Below are 19,975 nucleotides of genomic sequence, written 5' to 3' on the forward strand. Positions count from 1 at the left end.
TATTTTTCCGGATTTAAATCGCGTATATTTGTTTTTTCAAATAAACCGACGTTTCGGGCCCTTTACAGGTCCCATGGTCACGGTTGACTGCGGTGGTACAGTCTTCAACCAGTTATGTCTAATATTAATGCAAACCACCCTATGTTTTCACTATAGTTACAATAGTTATAAATTAAATACCTTATTTTTAATTTTACAAAGAAAACATTCCAATTTACGCTACATACACATACAATAATTTGTAAAACTTAATGTTTTGTAATAATTAATGGTCCTTATCTTTATACTCGATGATCAACACACACAACTGGGATGATTGAAAATGAACAGAATCGGTTACTAGTAGTATCGTGCGTGCGTTTCTCTTTACCCGTTTAACCGGCAGTTTGCTGTTTCATTCCAGCACTCTGGTCTTCATCTTCATGGTCACTGTGCTACGAGGTTGTAAAATCCTAAGCACCTTTTTATGTTAAACATTAATTTCTATTAAAGTCTAGTTTATTCATATATAAATACTCAGGTACCGTAGCATTCTAGATTTTATAGTTTACATAGCCCATATTTACTGGTAATTCTTAGTACCTATTTGTTTTTAAATATATGGCCGTGAACTTGTCTGAAAGTTATTTTACATAACATGCTTACAATAAACTAGCTTCTTACTAGGAATATTATTTTTAATCGTCATTGTAATTAAATCTAATATTGCTTTAGCAGTCGTTAACTTGTTTTCATCTTTTACTCCTGGCCCCGTTGAATTAATTGACCCATTAACGGATCCAAGGATAATTATTGTTTTATTTACCTGTAGGTCCAGAATTCAGTGCTTATTGGCCTATCTTCTTATCAATAAAGAAAAGGCAATCTAATTAGTAGAACTACTTACTATGATATTATGATCGACTATTCTTATCGTAGACTATTGTTTTTCAAACTAGTCCCTACCGCACAGTGGGCGCTGAAGAGTTCAAGGTAGGGGCTTCGGAAGCAATTGGGGGTCGTTGATGCTGTCTAGGGGGTGCTACTGCATTTGAAAAAAAAACACGAAGAATTATTTGTATAAAGTATAGTATAAATTTTTTTTTCCCTTGTGGTTTTTTGTGTTAAGTTAATATAAAAAATACGTGTTTTCAATTATTTTTTATAGTGGTGGGCGTTGAAATTTTTTTATCTTGCCGAAGTGGGCGTTGAGTCAAAAAGTTTGGGAACCTATGTTGTTGACTGAAGACAATTACTTTTAAACTTAATTGAACTTTTTTCGTAATACCAAGTGACGGGACGTACAAGTCGTGTGTCTACCGACACGCCTGTCAGTTGGTGATGCAGTACCACTCAGAGCTTTAAATCCCAAAGATTTGTAGGACACAGCACTAGAGCACAGACCCTGATTAAGCCGTCCGTGATGGCTATATATATTATAATATATTTATTGTTTAGTCTAAAATTGTCAAGTCAAATAACACCACAGCGCGCATCGGAACGCGCCGCTTGAGACGTCATTTATTAAGCAAACACTTACAGACAAGAGCATATCAAGCTTGATAATTTGGACTTCAAGGTGCATACAGAACTGCACACCTGCATTACGTTGTGCGATCTGTTCGCGTGTGTCGTTCGCGGCCTATTCATCAGATCTGTACGCACCCTTACAATTTGGATTTTAAACAGTTTTTAACGTAACCGCCGTAGAGTTGAATTTTGAATTTAAAGTGCCATGATTAGCTTCCTCTTGATCGTATACAAAACACAAAGAAAACATCTTTTTCGGATATCATTTCGCTTGACTTAACATGCAAATATGATTGTTACTAACCTTGACCAGGATCACGGCAATAAAATAGAAGAATACTGCGGTCCACATAATTTATTTCATAAGTAAAATCGAAAGAAAAAAGGAAGGCTCTAAGGGCCGAGTTATACAATATTACTAGGTTAGATTGGTATTAAAATTGGCACATGGTTTAGGCTGAGAACTGGTAAAAAGATCAAAATTAGACGAGCAGCACTGCTCGCTTCAGCGATTAAGCAGAGGGTGACGACGGAACGAAAACAAAGTGAGAATGACGGGCAACGGAATTAGAGAACGATTCAAAATTTGGAAACAAGTGGCCAGGAACCAGAGAAAAGGTGATATAAGGCGGAATGACGATGGAGGAGGTCGCATCGTCACAACCTTGTTACAAAGCATAGTCATCCTTACATTTCTTATTTGAATAACACAGCGAGAATACCTTCTAAGGCCAAATCCTAGACTATTAAGAACAAAGTGACCGACAAAGCAGCACAGCAAAGTTATAAAGCACGATATCCCAAAGAACAATATCAGAAAACAGCGGTAATGCTAATTCAATAGCGTAATGCTGTAATATCCGATTGGTATACTCGATCGGGGAGATCCGATTGTGCCGATATGGTTCCGATCGTGATTTATTTTTGGTCGCTCCCATATAAGCAGCGAACAATGGGGTCCGATTTACGACTGTCGATTTGGTAGATAAAAGATTTAGCGTTCAAGGAAAGAGGTTTTGCTATTGCATTCTAAACACTGCAAATGGCTTAGATCGCGATCACGATTACTTGATTTTTTAAAAGGGAAATAGTTCATTCTGTTCCATTTTCAAAAAAAATATTCTTTTTTAAAAATAAATCTATTTGTGTGCTTTATGAGCATAAGATGCGTAAAGTGCCGACATATGGAGTTTCTTACAGTACGTACTATGCACACAGATGTTCCGTGGCAGTCACGCGGATTTTTTTTTTATAATATCTAGTGACGGGTCGAACAAGTCGTGCGCCTGATGGTAAACTACACGCCTGTCCATAACAGTTGCAGTGCCACTCCGGCCTTTAAATCGCAAAGACCTGAGGGGCACTGCCACTGCGTCCGTCACCCTGAGATATAAGTTGACAAGTCCCATGTGCCTGTAATTTCACCAGCACCCTTACCCTTCAAAACCGGAACACACTAATGTTGACATCACTGCTTGGCGGCAGGAATAGGTAAGGCACTACAAAGGACTTTCGCTCAAGTTATTTCTTCTTCTTCTCATGATTCGTCTACACCGTATAGGAGAGTGTATAGTTGTGTATAGTTTATCATGTTTCACCAAACATTTGTAGTTACAAATAATTTAATACAAAAGTAATTTCGAAACTATATGAGTTCGTTCATATTAAATGTAAGTGAAGGTTTAATATCTCAAGTTGTATTGCGGTATTTTAGAAAGGTATGCAATAGTAGCAATCGTGTGAGATCTGAATGGTGATAGTTTGCATAATCTCATATGTTGTCCAGCACAACAGCGTGTGGTATTCGTTGAATGTGTGCTGGCGTTTCTTAGCTCATGTTCCTTACCTTTATTGAAATACTTTAGGATTTGCGTGTTGTACAAATCTATTTTAGTAGAATAGCTTGCCATTAAAATAAAGTGCATTGATATTTTTCATTGGAATCATTGATAAATAATAGTCGTATTAAAGCAGACTTCGAAGTGATAATTATTATTGACAGTTATCACGATAATTATCTTGATATTTATAATATTAACTGGAACAACAACATGTTACCGTTACCACTATCGTGACATGTATTTGTATCAGACGTTTCCAAACGTGTCAAATGTCAATCACAAAAGTCCCAAACCAAATCGTTTCCAAGTGTTCTTCGTATTACTTTAGTTTTTCATTGTTTGTCCTTTTTTTTTAAATTAAAGAGACAAAATTATGAATCCACTTAGTAAAATCTCAAGTATATATCGGATAATTATCAGATAACTATCATAAAAATTATCAAAGAAAATAAATGTCTTGATAATTCAAATCAAGATATTTATTTTAAAGTAAAGTTGAGAAATCTAATTTATCCATATTTAAAGGGTAAGGTTCCAAATTGACCAATTTACCGGGATCGAACCCGGGACTTCCTCATCCAGTGCCCACAGTGTAAACCGCTGGGTCACCGAGGTTTTGAAAAGAGAAAAAAACTGCCTTTAAATTTTCTAGTTAAAGATGGTGGAGTGGCCTTTACTCTGGTCAGTTCAGGACGTGCACGGGAGGAGTCACAGTGTCCACACAGGTCGCATCGCACGCTAGCTCACTGCTCAAATTCCATACACTTTTTTTCTTTTAAAAGTGACATTCATAGACAACCTTACTACATTATTATTTATGTTTACGACAATGTATAAAAACAGCGTAAAATAAATGTCTCATCAAATATTACGATAAAAACATCTTACCATCAAACAATAAAATGCTAATGCAAACACTAAACCATATCTTGCTTTTAGCACTAACAATAAATACGCCTATAGTCTAGCACGAGTCGATACACTGTCGTTATTATGTGAACTTTTATCTGTAGTTAGGGTTGTTGCAAATAAAGAATAAACAATTGTTATGTATGATGTATAATTCTTTTGACAAATTTAGAATTATTACCAATGTATCGCTTTTTATATTAAATGGTTGAAATTTAATCTTTATGTCATATGTAAACAAGTTAACTTGAATTAATCAAAGTGAATATCACTTCTTCGCGTTCGAAGATCCCCGACAAAAAAATTAGTAAGAAACACTGCATTGAGCTTTATATATAGATAATTGTTCATATTGATTACGATGCGTCACTTTCTTGGATTTATATCATCTTAATATGCAAAATATGCGTAATAAACCTTTTATGTAAATATTTTGTTTGACTGTAGTTATAATTGCAGTAAATGTCAATTTTATGGGAGCTCATGTATATTGACCCTTAAATGAATTGGTGACTTTGTGAAGTCGACTGTCTATCGATATGGAATAGTTATATGAGATATCGGCAGCACGCTTAATTCTGACGGTGTCCAACCCTGACGCTACAATGAACAACCTGCGTGATCAATTTGTAAAAAAAAATGATTAGATTTTAGAAATGTTATATGGTGTAGAGAGTTTAGCGACCCAAAAGATCACTCTTACTGTAATAGCCTTATGGTTTACTTTTCTAGGTTATGGCTGTGTTTAATATTGAAAAAAGAACTAAGATTACTTCACATGACAGGTCTAATTGAGCCTTATTTATGTTGTAATAAGTTTTTATTTGGACTATCTTTGCTTGTTTTAAATTGCATGATGGCTTTGCCAGTCCTAGCGCAGTGTTATATGGAATTTTTATACCACGTGCACTCATTATAATCGCATCAGTGTTGTGATTGTCTTTTGTTTTTTGCCGCAGGTGGCCCACCGACCTGAATGATCGCGTCTACAGCTCCACCTATTAAACGTAAGTTGTATTATAGGCGTGCTTTCATCTTTTGTTCCCTTTGTGCATAGCTTCAGTAATCAAATAAACCTTTACCAATAAACCTTTTACCTTAGAAAGTTCAATATTACGATTAGTTAATAAATTCATCAAGCTACATATTTCTCATTTGTAGGCAGTAGGCTCGACCCTTTTTATGGAGACAGTTTTAGGCAGATAATCCAACACGTTGGCCAGATACCGTTTGGGAACTGGGAAGTTCAAACGTGCTTGAAGAATTGTATTAACATTCGTTTTTTTGTTAAAACAAATCGTCGGCGATAGTGCAATTATGCGTAACTAGCATTTGATTATGAGTCTCCATTTCGGTAATTAGTTAAATCCGCGTAAATGTCGTGGCAACCAAATTACTGTGATTTACGGGAATCTATTGTTATTAGTTCGTAGACAACATAAATTAATGCTTACTGTGCAAAAATTAAAGTCTTAACCACTGAAATAACAAACTAATAACGTTAAATCCCTCTGCTGTGAAATTTGGTTTGGTGCAAGCAAATACGCGCTTTTTACCAATACTACATACGCGGATTTGCACTATCCCCGAAGTTCTTTGGCTTTCGCGATTGGGGCTCATTGGAAATGAGAAACGTTCTTCAGACCTATAGCGCGTATATTTGTTTATTCAGTTCCACATCAGCCGTTACTATGGGGCTTGTAAAAGGCCCGAAACGTTGGTTTGTTTGAAAAAAAAAAAACAAATACCTATACGCGACTTAGATCCAATGAAAATTTTAAATTAATTGAAGACAATGAGCAGTGTCCTCATTGAATATCGAAGCGGTGGTAGTCCAATGGGATAACGTTGCTTCTCAATTTTTTGCCGACTTAAAAAAAGAGGAGGTTCTCAATTCGACTGTATGTTTTTTATGTACGTTGCGCGATTCCTCCGGCATTTGTGAACCGATTTTGATGATTATTTTTGTGTTGGAAAGAGTATTTACCTTAGTATTGGTGCCATTGAAATACATTTAAAAACTAGGAAAAAAATTTTCAAAATGGCGCTTTCGCCCTTTCTTTTAAACACCGACGATATATAGAGTACGTTACTAGTATTAGATAAAAGGTACTCAAATTACTTGAAATAAATTAGAATAGCAATAAAAGCGACTTTGCCACAGTTAATTTGTTTATATTTATTTGGTTATGCACATAACCATCCGGTTAGCTAAACCTGATAGTAATGAGTTAAACCACTAACAAATCTGCGAATGTTGGTTAAATATTACATAACTGGTGGTTTTATTAGCTATGCAATCATACTCGTATGTGCATGATATTTCTCATTGATAAATAATATCCGAACATAAATACCGAGAAACTCAACGTTGTTTATGGCAATCTGGCAATTACATTTGTGGGAAACAAACTGGGGGAGGCAGAGACTATGTACCTCCACTCGCTATATACCGTACTACCTCTTCTCAGTTTCTTCATTTACTCTCGTTTATTCTTGATATTTAGGTCTGGCTTTTATAAGGACTATACTCAGTCTTTTTGAGATATATACGCGGAAGTCGACCTTTAATCACGTGTCTCTTTACGTTCGCCCTATAAAATTATGTCGAGATTCCACTAACAACCACCCTTTCCATATAATCAATCAATGGATAATCTCTAAGACATATTTACACCACTCATGCTGCGCAACGTTCTCTTTTAATTTAATTTCTTCGACGAACACAACAGTCGATATCCAAAATAGATTATCACATTAATTTGTTTAAAACTAGATTTGAACCAGAACGCCAACCAGGAGCGTCTACGTACGGTATGTTTAGGAAAGTTATTGGCAATTAATTATAAATTGCAAAATTTTTGTTGGTACAAATATATAAAAGAAAATAAAAAACGTGTTCAAATGAAATTATTATTATTTTAATTTTTATAGATTAACTGGACTATATGAGGACATTTGAGACGGACTTTTTAAATACGTGACACTTAGAATTAAATATATCTATCTAATTGTTTATTGTCCTTAATAAGGTCATTATATGTGCGACACATTCTTGTTATGGGATTGTAAAATGATGTGTTGTTTTTGAAAACATTTAAATCGTCATATACTTTCAAGTGTAAATGCAAGGAATGGCTGCTTAATGTACAGAAGACATCATACTGGTGGTCGAAGGTGATTGATGAGGCTCTGTTACGTCATTGGAAATAGTAAAAGTAGGATTATAATTGGAATTAAAAATGTACTAAGTCTATATTCTTCTAAATTCCATTCTCTGCTTGTTGTATTCTATGTACACAGTGAAATACTCTTTGCTGCTAAGTGCAGTATGTTCGGTGGTCGGTACGTATGTCATTTTAAGTTTTAAGGTTTGTTTGTTTGTAAGGCTTTTTATTAATATATATATTCGAAATGATACCCGTCTCTATATGCTACGGTGTCTCCAGCGGCGAATACTTGCCAGGTGAAGCCTGAAATCCAGCAAATTGCTAAGGCTTTTTCCTTTTCTTCGACATAGATTTAAGCATTGTTTTATCTTAAATATTGTTGTGTTTTCTGTTGAAGAATAAAGTCTTTTTATTTTTATTTTTTTTATTTTATTTATTTAGGACAAAAGCCTGAGGACGCCGAGGGTTGTAAAGTTTTTCTACAGCAATTCACGTATTTTCATGCTTCTTTTGCCATAACCGCCGTTCACTGCCGTGCATCAGGGTTGGGAGCAATTTGCCTTAATGAAAAACCGTACGCCCTATTTTTAGACGTCCTGACTAGATCAAAGTCAGATAATCTTTATTTCATAGGTAAGCAAATTACTCTTGAAATCGTCATACTGATTCAACTCTACTGCTCATTTCTAAGGCAGATTACCCTGAGAAGAATGATCAAGAAACTCTAGGGGTTGCTCATTTGAATTCATTTATCATTACAATATTTAATTCATACATCTTAGACCGAGAATACCTGAAAGAGCTAAACGGGTCACTTACTACTGAGTTTTGTCATCAAAGTATGCAGAAGTTGAATAATAAGCCTTATTATAAGGTTTTTGTTTTACGGTAGTTTTAAAGCTCGTAAATAGCAAATTTTGAATATCATTCGGACTCTTTTATAGAGGCGTATACATTACCCTTTAATGAATTTGAGACTTTATGAAGACTACTAATATATAAAGCTGTGCAGAGCTCCATTTATCTGATTTCCAGCTTTCGCTCTCCGTTTAATAAGTATCAGTCAGAGATCTTTTTACATTGGTTCTTCAAGGGAGCCGGAAACGGCAATTCCTAGTTATTAGTATCACCTTCACCTACCGTCTCTCATTAATAGATTATACTATAAATATAGCTGAAATGACAATATCTACTTGAATGCATCTGGTTGTTTCCTCCATTAGCGTTAGCGCATCTTTAAAGTCAGGCCACACAGACGCGGTATAGCGGGAAAAGCGGTCCAGTGGCGGATCTGCGGGAAGCGAATGCGTGCCGGGGCATGCCACACAGCAGTCCCGCGCGTAGTTCGCGGCGCGAAGGCGGCCGGTATGACATCAAAAGCGTCACGCCACACTTCATTTTCAACACAAATAAAGAAAGGACCATGTCACTGTCGGATAGTGATGAAAAAGAACTTCTTTTTTTGTTGACGCTACGGAAGCAACGAAAAAGAAATTGGGTGCACGAGGTCAATGAGATAAGAGAATTGTTTGGAGAATACCATCATCTATGTAAGGAACTAAAGTCTTATGAGGACTGGTTCTTCACTTACTTCCACATGAGTAGAAGCAGTTTCGAGGAGTGCACGAAATGATGCGGCCAACAATATTGAAACTGGATACAAATTGGAGACGTGCCATAGGTACCAAAAAGCGACTGTATATTTGCTTGAGGCAAGTTTATCAATTTTTACTAATGCTACGAAAGTTCCACATTCCTAGTACTTCGCTTTGGACAGACATATACTGCTATTTACTAGGTTTCCTTTTTTTTACGATACTAAAATTGATGGGATAAACAAGTCGTGGGCTTAGTGGTAAGTGACACGCCTGTCCATAACAGTTGCAGTGCCATTCAGAGCTATAAAACGCTAAGATCTGAGGGATACTGCCACTGCGCTTGTCACTCTGAGACATAAGTGGGCAAGTCCCACGTCTCTTTAATTTCACCAGCACCCTTAACCTTCAGAACAGAAACGCAGTAATGCTGACATTACTGCTTGGCGGCAAAAAAAAATAAGGTGGCAGCAGTGCTTCCCTGGACGAACTCTTTCACAAGGAGCTCTTCTGCTACTAAAAAGCATATACTTACTTTCAAGGTTTTGAATCAAACATTTTATTATATAATCAGAAATTTTATTTAAAAACATTAAAAAATATTCAATAATCTTAACACAATTAACTTGAAACTACTTTTTCTATCAGTGAGACTCACTGGGTATCACAAATAATAGGTATCTATGTATAAAATTTGTAGAACCAACAATAATAATTGCATTTAACTACTGTACCTACTTACTTTATTATTAACAATCTTTAGATAATTAACTTGAAACTTCTTTTTCTACCAGTCCAACTGGTCATTTTTATTTTAATGAATAATAAGTATACCCTTTTAAGATTTCTATAACAACAACAATTGTATTGAACTTATGTACCTACACATGTGCATTATTATGAGCAATTTTAACATAGTTGACTTGAAACTTCTTTTTCTATCAGTCTCACTGGGTATTTTTATTTTAACAAATAATATGTACCTATCTAAGATTTATGTAACGACAATTCTATTTAACTTATGTACCTACTTAAATTATTATGAGCAATTTTAACACAGTTTACTTGAAACTTCTTTTTCTATCAGATTCACTGGGCATTTTTATTTTAACAAATAATATGTACCTATCTAAGATTTATGTAACAACAATTCTATTTAACTTATGTACCTACTTACATTATTATGAGCAATTTTAACATAGTTGACTTGAAACTTCTTTTGCTATCAGACTCACTGGGCATTTTTATTTTAACAAATAATATGTACCTACCTAAGATATATGTAACAACAATTCTGTTTAACTTATGTACCTACTTACATTATTATGAGCAATTTTGACATAGTTAGAAATATTGTAGTCCATTTATATGCCTACGCCAACAGAAGAGATATGGCGAGAATCTGAAATTGGCTACAGAACCATATGGAATTTCCCAAACTGTGTGGCCAGTATTGATGGGAAACATGTTCAAATTCAGTGTCCAGATAACAGTGGACCAAGTTACTTTTGTTACAAAAACATATTTTCTGTTGTTTTGCTGGCATTAGTTAACGCGAATTATAAATTTTTATTGTATGGGTATGTTTGCATTAATGATATAAGTTTTTCCGTCGAATTCATCACGAAACTTAATTAAAAACAATTAAAACACCCTCCACAGTTGTAAAAAAATACAACGTCCAAGCCCGCTGAAGCCCCGCTCCCGGTTCGCGCCCCGCCACTGACGCTCTGAGTGGACGGTTGCATAGAACTCAATGTATTACAACACCCGCGCCTACACCGCGCCGCCTCACCGCGCGGCCGCCACGCCTTTCAGTGTGGCAGGGTTTATGAGAATTACTGGTACATTACAAAAATTCCCGCGCCCGGAACGCTTCCGCTGCCGCCTCTGTGTGGCCAGAGCATTATTCTTTACAAGTTACGCTATCGCACAATACAGTGTTGCCAACTTAGAAGCTTTGTCATTAGATAAAGCGACATTTTGTTTTATTATGTTTCATCTTTTAACATTTTATATGTTATCTTAGCCGACTTTGTGAACGCGCTCAATGGTAGTATTCTTATTTCAGATGTAATGGTCTTTTGTCTATCTATAACCTTAAAATTCTTGCCAATTAAATGAACCTTATAATGAATATAATAAGTGTCGATTTTTCATACGGAGTGGAAAAAGAGTTTTGGCGACTTTTAATCCTTCTGTCTAGTGAAATTTGTTCTGCCTAGTTGGTAACACTGGGTATTTATTAGTTTTTGTTTTTACTAAAGAGTTATCTTTGTTGCTCTCTTACCACGGTATGGAATGTCGAGGAACAAGGTTATAATTATTTAAAGGTTAATACTTAATATAAGATACTTTGTTACGATTTTGATTGAAATTACTTAGTTTGTGTATTGTGTACATAAATAATATGGTTACTATAATATCCGAATGCGTAGTCCGAATGTTAGTCTCACCAATAAAACTCGTTTAGTAAACAGGCAATTTAACTTGCAATTATTCAAAATGTTTGCGGTTGATTCATTAACAAACTTGCATAAAATAAAATTTTCAACGTGTATTTTCGTCTAATTGCGTGCTACTTTAATATAATTTCAGCATAGAGTACTAAAAAACCGACCTCAAAAGTTCGTGGAATTACATCTATTTGTAAAGTTTTATTGCAATCGGTTACCGAAAAGTGCGCGCAGCCGGATACGGGATGTATCCATCTAGTTTGCCACCCTTACAGGAGGAATAGTTTCTACAAATTTAAATGGGACCGCTACTGAGGTACCCTCTTTCCAACAAAAAAAAGAACCATCAAAATCGGTTCACACATGCGAGTTATCGCTTCACATACATAAAAAAAATTCAATCGAATTGGGAACCTCCTTTTTTGCAGAAATCCCAAACTTTGTTGAGATTACTTTATTGGTATAAATCATTGCACTGCATCATATTTAGACATATGGTTCTTATGAAGATAGATAGATATAGCTACAATTGTATTCTCTGTATAAGCCCGCTTGGTGTCCCAATTTTACTTAGCTCTATCAGCAAGTAGCGGTACTGCAGATACTTGTAATTAAAGGTGGGAACTAGACTATTCACAGACACCTAAGAATTAAACTTAAAACTTATGATTTACGTAAATAAAAAAATGGGCTTTATTTGACATGCAATACACATAAATTTAGAATATTAAACAAAGAAGAAAAAAATAAAAGTGACAAATTCAAGTTAAAATAATAAAAAAAGCATGTCAAACGGGACTATGACTCAGCATCTGAGGACCATGCTAATTACATAATAGCCGTAGCTGTTATTCTGCCATGGCCCATCATAATATTATAAACACCACAATCAAAATATATATTTAGGTAACTAAAAACCATATTAGACAATAAATTTTGACAAACACATATTAACTGTACAAAGAACATATTAAATTTGAGTAATAAATAATTTAAATCGCAAAATACCAAACTTACACAAAACAGATATACTCGTACAAACACAAGCTATTTCATAAAGCCCCGAGATTGCTTTTCAAACAGTCACACAAATATTGCTATTCAAAATTTGGTAGTGTATGAGATACTGCCGTTCGAACAGGAGGAGGTAGGTCGTTCCAAATTTTGGAAGCGGAATATTTGAAGCAACCCTAGGCAGCAGCCAAAGATAATTATGGCATTTCGAGCAGGAAACCCCGATTGCGCAATTTCTGATCATGAACTCTTTCTTTACGTTTTTAATATTTTAGTGCTTGGTTTTTAAAAGTAAGCAAAAAATAGTAATATTTGAGACATTGAGAGTTGCGCATATTTAGTTTCTTATTTTTTTTAATTATAAACGACTAAATATGGTTTGATATAGTTACTCTAGGCACAGAGTAACAATATCATATGCATGCATTCTGAACTCTCTGTATGACTTTGTTTTGTTGATGATGTTTACTTCAAATAGCTTAGTATGTAAATGGTACGCGGCGGTACTCACTTTCCTTATGACCACCGACATGGCTGAATATGCCATAAAAAATCCACGTCAAAACGGCACAGGCCAATCTTAACCAGTCAACTTCATTGCACCATGCAATTATTACAAAATTGTACTACTTAGGACTTTATTTATAGTGACAAATTTGACCTTAATGAAAGTTAAAAGTCTAGCCTTCTTCATGGCCTTATCAACACCTTCCGCGCCTACATACACCATTATACCGATTTTGTGCTATATCCAATTGAGGACACGACATATTTAGTCGTAGTAAACACATTTACTGTAGACATGCCCGAAACAGAGCTTTTAAAAGTAATCTAATATTATAAATATATTTTATGGTATTATTCCCATAAAAGTAATATTACAGTGTGGTATCACCATCTCCCACATCACACAAGCTAAAAATGAGGTGCATAAGCACCATGCCATCACTTCGTGCTTGCTTTGTTCTTACTACATTACATTGCATTATTGTGTGATATTATACCTTCACTTGCACCACAAAAATGATATGTGTTAAAGAATCACTCCGTGTTTTGCCACTTATTAATATGATAATATGAATAAGTAATGAATTACTCGCACATCACCTGTTCCGAACATTGCAGCGATTGATACGCATAAACTTGAGCAGGTAATATTACGAATTGTAAAGGAACTATCACAGTTTTAAATAACGTAAACATAGCAATACAGATCGAATATTAAAACGATTTTGATATATGATATTGTAACTGAAATAAATAATATCACGCATGAATAATATTCGGTATTGTGTCGGGTGATGTTATGAGTGATGCTTTTAACTTTCCAAAGTGATGGGTGATGCCACATTACACTGTCGCGTGGTATCACAATTGTAATATTACTCACATTACTTACGCACCTCTAGTTTACTGTTTAATTGACAACGCTAAGAAACAAAAATAGTGTTCGAAGAAATATTGGTTATATGAATTATTAATGTAAGATTGAATGATGATAGCTCAGTCGACGCAATTATTCTATTAGGGCGATCATGATTGTCACTTGACCGGGCACTGAACGGTGACCCCTTTATTAGTATCAGAGATCTATTGCTTCAAATCGGAATGATTGTTTGTGAATTAGAAAACAAAATGAACGTGAGTGAGTTTCTTTAGTCGGTGGCTGAGTGTCTTTTTAATTTGTTATTGATTCAGATTTCGAAATTTTCAGATAAACCATGATAACTCGAATATATACGTACTATATGATTATAAGTATTCAATTTGAAAACAATATTATTTTTATACTTAGTCAGTTTTAAAGGCCTATTTCGTGTCTGGTGGCAAATTTTGTAAGTTGGTGTGACGTGAATTTAACAACAAATCAAAACATGTTAACCTACGGACTCCCACAGGGATCAATATTAGGACCAGTGTTGTTTATTATACATGTTCCCCTTTAGCACATATCGCACTTGACAACTAACATAGTATTATCTCAAAAATTACGTTATATTATATTTTGTCTCAAAATTGCATCATATTAATAATTTATCTCCAAAATTTCGCTATATTGATGTGTCATTCAGATACGATTTAATTTCAAAGTGACAGGACAACACTGTCGCTTTAACACTAAATAGGTAATATTAGTATAACGTAAAGCAATTTTCAGATAATATTATGTTAGTTGTCATGTGCGGTATGGAAACTTCTAATTTTGATGGAAAAAAGCTGTTTACATAATCCGTACCAATATTTTATGTTCAATTGCGTCTAACTTGTAAGTTACGTCTAAAGAGCTTTCATGAAATTGCTCTGACGAAAGATGTCATATAGCTACTTATTTGCACGCAAATTACTTGCAATTGAAAACCAACCATAAGACGACGACTTAATGCTGTATCCCGCAATATATCTTCGACCAATACACATTGTAGATATTGAATTATAATTGGTGCACACGAGTCGCGGCGTCACGAGGGAGATGCTATCTGCAGCATCCGCCGAGCATGCCGCATCCATCAGCCGGCTATCTCCTCATCGCGGCGATAACCATTGTCTTACCAGCCGATTGTATCACAAAAGCCTGCGGTCACTGTGTACAGAGTACTATAAGTATTTCCGATAAAAGTAAAAAAAGGAAAGGTTTGATTGTATTACTATTATAGAGGTCGTCGCATGCTGGGTAGCTGGATGTACTAACATCGTCTAGTAGTTGTTTGCATTAGAAAAGACCGTACGTGTCCAGTGGATGCATGTTTGACGTCAATATTCTTAGGGTCGTATTCCAGAACTCTACTCAATGCTCAAGTTAGGATTTGAGTATGGTTTAAAGCACTCGAAATCATATTCAAGTCCCTGCCATTGAGGTCGTATTTCCAGTGCTTGTGTTTCAATTGTAATCCTGACTTGAGCATTGAATAGAGTTCTAGAATACGACCCTTAATGTCCCATAATTTTCCGGGAATTAGAGTCCCGCTAATATGAAAGCTTTAGCATAGCCCCGCACTAGGGAAAGCCTGTATCACGGGTGCCATGGACACACACATAGACAACCACAAGTTACACCCAAACTCACGAGAGAAATTAATGTAGGCCATACAACAACATTTAGTAGCAGTAGAGCTCCTTGTGAAAGAGTTCGTCCAGGGAAGTACTGCCACCTTACCTATTTCTGCCGCCAAGCAGTCATGTGAACATTACTCCGTTCCGGTTTCGAAGGGTAAGGGTGCTGGTGAAATTACAGGCACATGGGAGTTGACAACTTATGTCTCAGGGTGACGGGCGCAGTGGCAGTGCCCCTCAGATTTTTGCGATTTAAAGCTCTGAGTGGCACTGCAACTGTTATGGACAGGCGTGTAGCTTACCATGAGGCGCACGACTTGTTCGTCCCGTGACTTGATATTATAAAAAAAAGCCTAAATATTTCTCCCGGGCCAGGAATAGAACTCGGGACCTCTGCGTGGCAGACCAGTATGGTAACCATTCGGACACTGAGGCAGTTAACAATTAAGAAATATACCTACATCCTGTATGTTACTTTTCTCTTTTGATTATGCGCATAACCTCTATAGTTTTTCGAAAACTTGTAAGGTAACTAACTGTTACGATGCTTTACGATTATATCAGTATTTGTGTTGTGATCGTCGTTTGTCTTCCGCCACAAATGAGCCGGGTAATGGGCGCCGGCGCATAAAAGGAGTTTCAGTTTTGCCTAGTCATTAATACCTCGTGGGAACTTTTGCGAAGTACCGAAAAGTATGGCGCAGTTTGGCATACAGATAGATAGACGGGCTTTACGGTTCGTTAGGTCTTTGTACACATAATTTGATTGTTTCATGATTAGAAATAATGACATAACCTATCCAATGCAACTTGATCTGTCGTGAAATCCACACAATTTTTGATAAAACTCGTTAGATCAATCGATATGTCTCAGGGTGACGGGTGCAGTGGGAGTGCCCCCCAGATCATTGCAATTTAATGCTTCGAGTGAAACTGTAACTGTTATGGACAGGCGAGTAGTTTACCGTCAGGTACACGCCTTGTTCGTCTCGTCACTTGATGTAATAAAAAAAATACGTTACGCTTTATAACAAATTTTCAAATATTTTGACAATTACGTCCGTCAATGAATTGCTGTGTACGGATACACTTACCCAATCCTCATGACGTGATGATGAAGCTATTCATTTCTTTAGAGGTCTATGTTTAGTAGAAGACTATTTTGACTGTGGTTTTTAGATGATTGGGAATAGTATACGTAAGAGTCGTTCAATAAAAACAAAAGTGTTCAAAACTTTATTGTGATCTCTTCCTATAAACGTGTGGTTTGAAATCCCCATCTACACAAGTATATGTAATGTTAAGCTGTACAGTGCACCTAATTGCCGACGTAAGTGGCTGAACTATATTAAAATCATTGTCTCGGTCATTAATAAGTCCCGGACAGTTGTATCGGGGCGAGCTCCATACTTGGCCATTGCCCGTGTCACGAATTTGTTCCCTAATGGCCGTAGGGCGTTCCCGGCAATTCCTTGGCCATTTCTGGCCATTCGAATATGAGTCCCGAACAGTTATTGCGTATTGTGCATTTTATTGACCGTTTTGTTTTAATGGAGCGGTGTGGTCTGCTTTTGAAAGTTATTTTAAAACATAAAGATTTATTTGTCAATTGTATCCTGTTTAAGTTCGTGTACGTATCTTAATGATTTTCTATTTATTATGTAAATATAAATAGTGAAGAAATAAGTATAAGTAGTAAAGAAAGTTTTAATCATAATATAATTATAATATAAATATCGACTAATATAAATAAAAATCGACTTCAGAATGTTTGTGGTGTCACATTATATTTGCCAAATTTTATTGAGGTCGGTTTGCGGAAAATGGGCGAAATTCCATAAATCTGATTCTTCCCCTAATTTGCTACCCTTAGAGGTGGAATATTTTCTTCAAATTTGATTGGACCACAACCCCGTTCTCAACAAAGAAAACTCATCGAAATCGGTTCACAAATTACGGAGTAATCGCGTAACATACACTCAAAAAAAAAAATAAAAAAAAAACAGTCGAATTGAGCACCTCTTCTTTTGAAGTCTATATCATTTTACGGCAAGAAGTCTAATACAATATTAGCATTAAAAAAAATTACATATATTCCATAATTAAGATTCCTTCCTTGCACCTTTTCAAATCGCGTCAATTCTAAGCAGCTGTAAATCCATTTAGTGCAAGCGGTAAGAGGCGCGTGCGCCGTCCGTCAATTAAGTCAATTAGCTGAACTCGCCGCCCGGATTGCTTTGATGCGCCCGACGGGCTGCCAGCTCACTTGCCACTCTTGTCCAGTTGCTACTACCGAGATACCATAAATTATGTTGAAAATAAAAAAAACGTTTTGAACTACCATCCTTACTTGGATACTGTAATCTAGTAGTCGAATAAGTACATTTTGTTTGGAGCAACTATACTTCGTTTTAGCATTAGACAGAAGAAAATTTTGGTTCTTTTGTCAGGCGCTATTTCATTCTGTCATTTCGTAAGAAAGTAATTTAATAAAATACCTAAATTTAATAAATTTAGTGAACATGTTTGATAATACTAAATTTGTGTAACTTTCTTACACTTAACTTACACTATAAAAAACTTAACGAAACAGAGGTTAAAAACATTAAATTTTATATATTCTCTTAAAACAATTATATATTATAGTGTCATTTGTCATAAAAGATAAGCTAGTGCCTTCCAGCTAAAAGCTAAATAATTAGAGCGTATTTTCCATGACAGTTCGGTTTCTGAACACGTGCACGCGGTCGCAGTAATGTTCCTTGTGAAAGAGTTCGTCCAGGGAAGTACTGCCAACTTACCTATTTCTGCCGCCAAGCAGTAATGTGAGCATTTACTAAGTTCCTGTTTTGAAGGGCTTACCCTTACCTTACATGGGATTTAAAAATCGCAAAGATCTCAGAGCTTTAGCTCTTGAGCGACATTGCAATTGTTATCTATGGATAGGCGTGTCGTTTACCACCAGGCGCACGACTTGTTTGTCACTTGGTATCATAAAAAAAAATATTACTCTATTTTTATAGTAACCGTGCAGAAAAAAATAATATTACAGTTCTACCTATTTCTACCGTAAACCAGTGTCGGAATTGTAATGTAACTAGCCTAGATTTTAGGAGGTGTGGGGTGTCGTCACTCGCGTTCCGCAATCTGCGCGTTGTAAATTAATATGAATAAAATAAGAACAGGCGGAGAAAGTTCACAGATCCGACGTCGATGAGCGCTCAATGGCGACTGACGGGGCAGCAGGTGGCGCGGCGTGTCGTCAAACCCCTGGGCAATTTGCAAATTTTGGGATAATGTGAAGGTTCTCTTCTTAAAAAAATCATTTATGGCTTTTGTATTAGTTTTTTCAGAATATTACACGATCGGATAAAGTACATCCTATCGTGTAACACATTAGCACATTCTTTAGACAATAACCTTAAGTGTATAGTGTATTTTTTTGTAAGACCGCTATTTAATAGGAAATGCCTAAACCATTTTGATCTAGCAAAAAATATCCCGCTTCTACTCTAGTAACTCACCTTAAATATCTACTATCTATCTTAGAATTGTAATTACCACAGCCTATTTCTTGCTTTTTTACTTTTCGTGTCTAAGAATAACGTTACTTTATAATACGGTTTATGTAAAGTCGATGTAAATAATATATAGCATTGACACAAACTTTTAAATGTTGTGATTATTGTTTGTAATGTGTCTAATGTAATGGATTGGTAATCAATTAAAAACGATATAAGATAGTAAAAAAATCTAATTATATAATAATAAAATTTATATAATAAAAAAATAATAAATAAAACATCCTTGCTCCTTGTGAAAGAGTTCGTCTAGGGAAGTACTGCCACCATTTCTATTTCTGCCGCCAAGCAGTAATGTGAGCATTACTGCATTCCGGTTTTGAAGGGTAAAGCTGTTGATGAAGTTACAGGCACTTGGGACCTGTCAACTTATGTCTCAGGGTGACGGACGCAGTGCCCCTGAAGATTTTTGCGATTTAAGGCTCTGAGTGGCACAGCAACTGTTATGGATAGGCGTGTCGCTTATCACCAGGTTTTCCTGATTCCACTTACGACAATGGGAAAATTCGATTTATTTTTATTTAATGGAGTTGGCCACCCAGTCCGTCCGTATTTTATCATGATAATGATAAAACCACATCTTTGCAAAACCTTTAAAAAGTACTGCATTTAGATTGGGATGTGTTACTTCATCCATTAGTATTCGCCCGACATAGCCCCTACAGATTTTCACTTGTTTCGATCTTTGAATGGACCAATGACTTCAATCTATAGACAAGAACATTCACAGCAACTACATGTTCCAAACAAAACACTATCAATTAATAGTGATAGTGTTTTTGCTTTAGTGTTAAGTTTTGTCAAAGAGTATCAGTACTGTAGTATGTACAGTGCACAGACGTAACAATC

General features: G+C 35.7%; 1 protein-coding gene and 1 pseudogene across 1 annotated transcript in view; both read left to right on the plus strand.

Moving 5' to 3' along the window:
* The window catches only part of LOC113234178 (protein N-terminal asparagine amidohydrolase), a 72,346-nt gene that overhangs the window by 28,229 nt on the left and 24,142 nt on the right, over positions 1 to 19,975 (plus strand). The window contains exon 2 of the mRNA XM_026469460.1: positions 5,219 to 5,266. The gene's annotated coding sequence lies outside the window, so the exon portion shown is untranslated. The remainder of the gene's footprint in view (positions 1 to 5,218; positions 5,267 to 19,975) is intronic.
* Positions 8,818 to 10,750, plus strand: LOC113234034 (annotated as a pseudogene).

The sequence above is a fragment of the Hyposmocoma kahamanoa genome, unplaced genomic scaffold, assembly GCF_003589595.1.
Source record: "Hyposmocoma kahamanoa isolate Upper Pololo Valley unplaced genomic scaffold, ASM358959v1 81, whole genome shotgun sequence".
In the NCBI taxonomy this organism is placed as follows: domain Eukaryota; kingdom Metazoa; phylum Arthropoda; class Insecta; order Lepidoptera; family Cosmopterigidae; genus Hyposmocoma; species Hyposmocoma kahamanoa.